At 35.7% G+C, this 7,861-nt stretch overlaps 1 non-coding gene across 1 annotated transcript; it reads left to right on the forward strand.

The window, feature by feature from the left end:
* Positions 1-1,289: 1,289 nt before the first annotated feature.
* On the forward strand, positions 1,290-1,396 carry LOC132651699 (U6 spliceosomal RNA). Its single transcript, XR_009589282.1, has one exon. It is a non-coding gene; the product is annotated as a U6 spliceosomal RNA (small nuclear RNA).
* Positions 1,397-7,861: the final 6,465 nt, after the last annotated feature.

Consider the following 7,861-nt stretch of genomic DNA (forward strand, 5'->3'; position numbering starts at 1 on the left):
AGATCATCCTGAGTGAGCTATCCCAGAAGCAGAAAGACACACACGGTACATACTCTCTCACATAGACATATAATATAGGATAAATCTAAGAAATCTGTACACCTAAAGAAACTAATCAAGAGGGAGGACTCTGGCTAAAATGTTCAATCCCCATCATGAAATGCAAAGAGGATGGACATCAAAAAAAGGGGGGGGGAGAAAAAAGAGAACAAATTAGGAGCCTGAGACAGAGGGTCTCTGAAAGGTTCTGCCCTGCAGATTATCAAAGAAGATGCTGACACTTAAGGCCATTTGTTGGACAAAGTGCATAGAATCTAAGGAAAGAAGTGGGAAGTATTAAGATCTGGAGAGGACAGGAGCTCTACAAGGAAAGGAACAGAACCAAAAATCTGAGCACAGGGGTCTTTCCTGAGACTCATATTCCAGCCATGTATCATAAATGGAGATAACCTACAAATCCTGCACAGATGTAGCCCATGGCAGTTCAGTGTCAAAGCTGATTCCATAGTAATGGGAACAGGGACTACTTCTAACATAAACTGATTGGCCTGTTCTTTAAAAACTTTACCCTGATGAGGTAGCAGCATTAACATGCCACAGAGGAAGACAATGTAGCCACCCCTGATGATATCTGATAGACTAGGATCAGAAGGATGGAGAGCAAGAACTACCCTATCATTGGACTTCGGGAGGGGCATGATTGGAGAAGGGGGAGTGAAGGTGGGATTGGGAAGAGGTGGTAATGGGTAATACAAGGTTAATGAATGTAATTAATAAATTAAAATAAAAATATTATATATATATATATTTCCTTTTGGATTTATAGTAAAGGAGGGTGCGCTTTGAGGTTGATAGGCCAATGAAACTGACCAGACAGAATGGAGTCTCTGTCTCTCAGTCTTTGTCACTTTATTTCTTTTTTTCTATTGTTCTTGGTCTCTATTTCTGAATATGTCTCTCTACCTCTCTGTGTGTCTTTCAGTCTCCCTCTCTCTGCCTGCCACTTTTGGTTCACTATGAAAAGCTATCAGTTTTGGTGAGGGACTACAACAAGATGACTGCTTGCAGACATGACATCCTGATGGTCTCTGTAACAATATAAGCAAGTTCCTAATTAAATGCTTTTGATTCAAAGATTTGCCTTGGTCAGGGAGCATTTTCACAGAAAATATTTCACCGACTAGGCCATATCTGTGCATTTAACAAATAATAATGGAATCTCTGATAATGTGAATCTCACAAATAAAGGAAATGTGACTTTATTAATGAACACTTGTATGGAATATGTGTTGCTAACTTCAGCAGCATATATACTAAAATTGGAATGATACAGAGACGATTAGCATGGCACCTGTGCAAGAATGACATGCGAATTCATAAATCATTCCCTATTTTTTTTTTGCAGAAATTAAAGAAAACACAAATAGAGGAATTTGTGGAGAGAAATTACTTAGGGAAGAAAAGAGGAACTACAGAGGTAATCTTAAGCAATAGGCTACAAGAGATGGAAGAAAGAACCTCAGGTGTGAAAGATAGAATGGAAGAAATCAATGTTTCTGTCAAAGAAAATATTAAATAAAATATTAAATAAAAATTACCATTACAGGCCATCCAAGAAATTGAAGACATAATAAAAAGACAAAACGTAAGAATAATAGGAATAGTAGAAAAAGAAGATTACCTGCTCCAAGGCCCAGAAAATATTTTCAACAAAATCATTGAAGAAAATTTCTCCAACTTAAAGGAAAGTCCAATAAGAATACAAGAGGCCTACAGAACACCCAATAAATTAGACCAGAAGAGAAAATCCTACTGCCACATAATAATCAAATCATTACATATACAGAACAACAACAACAAAAATACTAAAAGCTGCAAGGAGATAAAGCAAAGTAACATATAATGGCAAACACATCAGAATCACACCTGACTTCTAAACAAAGTCTGTGAAAGCCAGAAGGTCCTGGACAAATATCAAGTAGGCCCGAACATAACACAGATGTCAGCCAAGGCTACTATACCCAGCAAAAATCTCAGTCCTTGTAGTTGGAGAAAACAAGATATTCAGTGACAGAAACAAATTTCAACAATATCTACACACAAATCCAGCATTACAGAAGACACTAGAAGAAAAAATACAACCCAAGAAAACTAGCTACTTTCAAGAAAACACAGGAAATAATTAACCTTAAAATAGTAAAACAAAAGGCAACCAAGCAACACAAACTTTTGACCACAGCCAACATCAAAATCAAAGGATCTAATAGCCATTGGTCATTAATCTCTCTCAACATCAATTGACTCAATTCTCCAATAAAAATACACAAAATAACAGAATGGATGTGTAAACAAGACCAAGCAATCTGTTGCATAAAAGAAACACACCTAAGTAAAAAAGATAGACATTAACTGAGGGTAAAGCTCTGGAAGATGATTTTCCAAGCAAATGGACCCAAGTAGCAAGCAGGAGAAGCCATTCTAATATCTGATAAAATAGACTTTCAACCAAATTTAACAAAAAGAGATGGGAAGGACACTTCATATTCATCAAGGGAAAATTCCACCAGGAAGACATTACAATCCTGAACATCTATACCCAAAATAAATGGGTACCCACTTTTGTAAAAGAAACATTGATAAAACTTAAACCACACATAGATCCCCACACATTAATACAGGGAATACAGGGAAACTTCAACACCCCACTGTCAACAAAGGACAGGTAAAGAAAACACACATTAAACAAAGAAACAATGTCTCTAACAGAGGTCATGAATCAAATAGACATTTACTGAATGTTACACCCAAACACAAAAGAATTTACCTTCTTCTAAGCACCTCATGGAATCTTCTCCAAAATAAATCATATAGTGGTCAAAAAGCAAACCTAAACAGATATAAGAAGTTTGAAATAATCCCTTGTATCCTATCTGATCTCCAGAGAATAAAGCTGGACCTCAAAAACAATAGACATAGCAAAATGCCTATACACACATGGAAACTGAACAACTTGCTACTAAATGACAGCTGGGTCAGGGAAGAAATAAATAAAGAAATTAAAGACTTCCTAAAATTCAATGAAAATAAAGGCAACACATAGCCAAACTTATGGGACAAAATGAAAGAAGTGTTATGAAGAAAGTTCATAACATTAAGTGCCTTCAAGAAGAAACTGGAGACAGCTCATTTAAGCAACTTAATGGCTCACCTAAAACACTAGAAAAAGAAGAAGCAGACACACCAAAAAGGAGTAGACAGCTTTAAGTGATCAAACTCAGGGCTGAAATCAATCAATTAGAAACAAATAAAACAATTGAAGAAACAATGAAACCAAGATCTGATTCTTTGGAAAAATCAACAAATAGACAGTTAGCCAATCTAACTAAAAGGCAGAGAGACACCATCCAAATCAAGAAAATCAGAAATGAAAAGGGGGGCATAACTACAGACACTGAAGAAATCTAAACAATCATTAGGATTTACTTCAAAAGTCTATATGACATAAAATTTGAAACTCTAAAAAAAATGGACAATTTTCTTTTTTGGTTCCACTTACCAAAGCTAAATCAATACCAGTTAAATCAATTAGAGAGTCCTATAACCCCTAAGGAAATAGAAGTGGTCATCGAAAGTCTCCAATCCAAAAAAATCCAGGGCCAAATGTTTTCAGCGCAGAGTTCTACCAGACCTTCAAAGAAGAGCTAACTCCATTTCTCTTCAAAATATTCCACAAAATAGAAGGAGAAGGAACAATACCAAACTCATTCTCTGAAACCACAGTCACCTTGGTACCTAAGCCTTACAAAGGCCTAACAAAGAAAGAGAATTTCAGGCCAATCTCCCCCATGAATATTGATGCAAAAATACTCAAGAAAATACTTGCAAACCAAATACAAGAACACACCAAAATATCATCCACTATAACCAAGTAGGCTTCATTGCAGGTATGCAGGGGTGGTTCAATATACAGTAATCCATCAACGTGATCCACCATATTAACAAAGAGATAGAAAAAATAGAAAAACATGATAATCTCCTTAGATGCTGAAATACATTTGAGAAAATCCAACCTGCATTCATGTTTAGCGTACTGGAGAGATCAGGGATACAAGGCACATATCTAAACATAGTAAAGGCAATATACAGAAAGCCTATAGCCAACACCAAAGTAAATGGAAAGAAACTTAAAGCAATCCCCCTGAAATCAGGGACAAGGCAAGGCTCCCACTCGCTCCATATCTCTTCAGCATAGTTCTGGAAGTTCTTGCTATAGCAATAGGACTGTTGAAGAAGATCATTGGAACACAAATTGGAAAGAAAGAAATCAAATTACCACTATTTGCAGATGATATAATAGTATACATGATTGACCTCCAAATTTCTACCAGGGAATTCCTATAGCCATAAAATCATTCAGCGAAGTGGTTGAATACAAAATTAACTAAAAAAAAAAAAAAAAAAAAAAAAAAAAAAAAAAATCAGTAGCCCTCCTGTATGCAAAAGACAAAAGGAATGAGAATAAAATTAGGGAAAGAACACCCTCCCCAATAGCCACAAATGACATAAAGAACTTTGGAGTAATCGTGACCAAGCAAGTCAAAGACTTGTAGGAAAAAAATTCAAGTCTCTGAAGAAAGAATTAGAAGAAGATATCAGAAGTTTGAAAGTTCTCCCATGCTCATGGCTTGGCAGGATTAACATAGTAAAATTGGTCATCTTACCAAAAGCAATCTACACATTCAAGGCAATTCTCATCAAATTAACAACACAATTATTTATAGAAGTTGAAAGAAAAATTGTCATCTTCAAATGGAATAACAAGAAAGCCAGAATTCTTAAAAAAAAAAAATTCTACACAATAAAAGATCTTCTGGCACTATCTCCATCCCTGATCAAGCTGTACTATAGACCATCATTAATAATACCTTAATGGTGCTGGTATAGAAACAGAGGGGTGGATCAGTGGAGTCAAACAGAAGACCCAGAAATGTACCCCCACAATTATGGACACCTGAGGTTTGACACAGATGCCAAAACCATACAATGGAAAAAAGACAGCATCTTCAGATATGGTGCTGGTCTAAGTGGATGTCTACATGTAGAAAAATGCAAATAGATCCATACTTATCATCCTGTACAAACCTAAAGTTGAAGTGGATCAAAGAATTCAACATGAAACCAGACACATTATTTAGTTAGAAGAAAAAGAGAAGAAGATCCTAGAACTCATGGGTACATGAGACAACTTCCTGAACAGAACACCAACAGCACAGGCTCTGAGAGCAAGTATCAATAAATGGGACATTATGAAACTGAAAAGCTTCTGTAAAGTAAAGGACACCATCATCAAAACAAAACAAATGCTACAGATTGGAAAGTACGTTGAACAAGCCACTCTGTCATAGAGGGCTAATATCCAGTATATATAAAGAACTAAAGAAGCTAAAAAGGAGCAAACAAAGTAATCTAATTAAAAAATTGGGAACAGAGCTAAACAGAGAATTCTCTGTAGAGGAATACTGAATGGCAGAGAAGCACTTAAAATAAGGGAAATAACACACTTAACAAAAGCCACAAAATACATAACATACATTGGTGAAATCCTAACCAAGGAAGTCAAAGACTTGTATGAAAAAAATTTCAAATCTCTGAAGAAAGAATTAGAAGAAGATATCAGAAGATGGAAAGATCTCCCATGCTCATGGCTTTGCAGGATTAACATTTGAAAAATTGTCATCTTATGAAAAGCAATCTACAGACTCAATGCAATTCCCATCAAATTACCAACACAATATTTTACAGACATTGAAATAAAAATTACCAACTTCATATGGAAAAACAAGAAACCCAGAATTGCTAAAACAATGCTCCACAATAAAAAATCTTCTGGAGGTATCTCCATCCTTGATCTCAAGGTGTACTATAGAGCAACATTAATAAAAACTCCACAATACTGGCAAAGAAACAGAATGGTGGATCAACAGAACTGAAGAGAAGACCCAGAAATAAATCCTCACACTTATGGATACCTGAGTTTTGACAAAGATATCAAAATCATATAATGGAAAAAAAGATAGCATATTCAACAAATGGTGCTGGTCTAGCTAGATGTGTACATGTAGAAAAAATGCAAATAGATCCATATTTATCACCCTGAACAAACATAAGTCCAAGTGGATCAAATACCTTAACATAAAACCAGACAAATTAAATTAGTTAGAAGAAAAACTGGGGAAGAGTCTTGAACTTATTGGTACAGGAAACAACTTCCTGAACAAAACATCACCAGCACAGGCTCTAAAAGCAAGAAATAATCAAGAAATGGAAACTAAAGATACTGAAATGTTTCTGTAAAGCAAAGGACACTGTCATCAAAACAAAACTAATGCCTACAGATTGGGAAGAAAATCTTCTCCAAGCTTCTATGTGACAGAGAAGTAATATCCAGTATATATAAGGAACTAAAGAAGTTGAAAAGCAACAAATCAAGTAATCTAATAAAAAATTGGGGGACAGAGCTAAACAGAGAATTTTCTTTTTTTTTTTTTTGTATTTTTTTTATTTTTTTTATCAGTTACATTTTATTAACTCTGTATCCCAGCCGTGTCCCGATCCCTCATTCCCTCCCAGTCCCTCCCTCCCTCCCTCCCTCATCTCCACCGTGCCCCTTTCCAAGTCCACTGATGGGGGGGACCTCCTCCCCATTCATCTGATCCTGTTTTATCAGGTATCTTCAGGACTGGCTGCAAAGCCCTCCTCTGTGGCCTAACAGGACTGCTCCAATTTTCGATAGAGGAATATCGAATGGATGAGAAATACTGAAAGAAATGCTCACAGTCATTAACCATTAGGGAAATGCAAATCAAAATGACCCTGAGATTTCATTTTATACCCATTGATATTGTGGATCACACTGATGCATTTCCATATATTGAACCTGCATACCTGGGATCAAGCCAACTTGGTCATAGTGAATAATATCTTTGATGTGGTCTTGTATTCGGTCAAAGACATAAAGTAGGTTGGTATGACCATAACCAAGCAAGTCAAAGACTTGTATGAAAAAAAAAAAATTTCAAGTCTCTGAAGAAAAAATTAGAAAAAGATATCAGAAGATAGAAAGAGCTCCCATGCTTATGTTTTGGCAGCCTTAATATTGTAAAAATGGTCATCTTACCAAAAGCAATCTACAGATTCAATGCAATTCCCACCAAATTACAAACACAATTTTTTATAAAATTTTAAAGAAAAATTCTTAACTTCATACGGAAAAACAAGAAACCCCAAATTGCAAAAATAATCCTCTACAATAAAATATCATCTGGAGATATCTCTATCCCAGATTTCAAGCTATAGTATAGGGAAACATTAATAACAACTGCATGGTACTAGCATAGAAATAGAGGGGTGGATCAACGGAACTAAATAGGATACCCAGGAATAAAACAACATACATATGGACACCTGAGTTTTGACAAAGATGCCAAGACCATTCATTGGAAAAATGATAGCATCTTCAACAAATGCTGCTTTTCTAACTGAATGTTTACAAGTAGAAAAATGCAAATAGATCCACACTTATCACCCTGCACAAAACTGCACTCCAAGTGGATCAAAGACCTCAACATAAAACCAGACACATTAAATCGGCTAGAAGAAAAATTGGGGAAGAGCCTTGAACTTTTTGGCACAGGAGACAACTTCCTGAACAGAACACCAACAGCACAGGCTCTAAGAGCAAGAATCAGTAAATGTAACCTCATGGAACTGAAAAAGTTTTGTAATGCAAAGGACACTGTCATAAAAACAAAATGAATGCCTACACATTGGGAAAGAATCTTTTTGAAGCCTATTTGTGACA

Source organism: Meriones unguiculatus (assembly GCF_030254825.1).
Source record: "Meriones unguiculatus strain TT.TT164.6M chromosome Y unlocalized genomic scaffold, Bangor_MerUng_6.1 ChrY_unordered_Scaffold_23, whole genome shotgun sequence".
In the NCBI taxonomy this organism is placed as follows: domain Eukaryota; kingdom Metazoa; phylum Chordata; class Mammalia; order Rodentia; family Muridae; genus Meriones; species Meriones unguiculatus.